The sequence below is a fragment of the Aplysia californica genome, unplaced genomic scaffold (assembly GCF_000002075.1).
Source record: "Aplysia californica isolate F4 #8 unplaced genomic scaffold, AplCal3.0 scaffold00016, whole genome shotgun sequence".
NCBI lineage: Eukaryota > Metazoa > Mollusca > Gastropoda > Aplysiida > Aplysiidae > Aplysia > Aplysia californica.
Genome location: NW_004797286.1, coordinates 18970 through 20407, shown reverse-complemented (window position 1 = coordinate 20407; position 1438 = coordinate 18970).

The window sequence follows — 1438 nt, the reverse complement described above, 5'->3', positions numbered from 1 at the left end:
TTCTCTTTATCTCTTCCTTCCTCCCTGCCCCCTCTCTCTCTCTCTCTCTCTCTCTCTCTCTCTCTCTCTCTCTCTCTCTCTCTCTCTCTCTCTCTCTCTCTGTCTCTCTCTTCCATCTCTTTCTATAACTCTTCAGTGTCCCGAACTCCCATCTCTTCCTACCCACATTCACTTTTCCTCCAAACAAACAACATGCCAGTGTTAATAGTTATCTATGTCAGGTGAAATAAATGGATCGACTAGACAGGGCTAAAAGCCTAAAAGCAGCCTTCACTTGGAAATGGAAGCTGCAGACTGTGTCGACGGCCGAGAGGACATTCTGGGGTTTTGTTTGGAAGGTCCTTCCTGGGATATATAGATCTTTTGGCCTGGACGTTAGATGCACGGATCTTTTGATTATTCTTTTTGTTTAAAATAGGTTTCACACCCACCCTAGATCAATTTAGGTTAGTATTGCAGCGTTAGGCTGGAAGAGAAGATAATGCTTTTGAACCAAGTTCACTTTCATAAATTGAAAACCATTCAGTACAGTTGTTAAATAAAGACGACGTAGGCGAATGAATTAAAATGAACAAAAGAAATGGGGGTAACTAATATTTTTTAACGAACGACGTAACGAACGAGATAATAGAGCAATTTCTAAAGTCTTAGCATTTGCTGTGTCTATATCTGGAACAGACTGAGAACAGAGTAAATAAGCTGTACTGAAAGAAACATTCCTAAACAATATGCATAAGCTAAAACTCTTTTTGATAAAATATAGAAACTGATGTTATGCTTTATTTTACGAAAAGTGCAGCGGGAAGAGAGAAATCGCTGTGAAATATGTTCTAGCGGTCACCTGTGTAAGACAATCACCTGTACAAACTCCCATTTCCAATTTCCTCCCTTGCGTATTTTTTTAACATTATAATGACACCTGTCAAAGACGGACACTTTTCTCCTCGACAATGGAAGGCCGTCTTAGACAGTTTCGACTGTATTGTGTTTTTGCTTTTCGTTCGAATGGCTTTACACAAGGACACCTGTCCATTCTCTGGCGTGTGATCATATTCTGGTCAAGAGCATAACGAATGTAATTATAATTTTTTTACGTCCCCATCGATAGAATCTCGATCACTTAGAAGGCCGGCAACTTTGACTCTGACTGCCAGGGTCAATCCGGGCTGAGAGAGATACAATATCCGATCAGTCAGGCAGAGGTATTTGATAAAAATTCTCCCATACGAGAATCGAACTCGTGTTTTCAGCGTCTGACAGAGAAGCGCCTAACTGCAACAATGCAAATGCTGGTGAAAATCAGAAAAATTTTTAATATTTGAATTTTGATCTAGTTTAATTTCATTTTAAAATATTTTTTGGGGGGTTGGAAGGCATTTCTACATAATATACACAAACGCACGTGTATATGGGCATGCACATACACACACACACACAA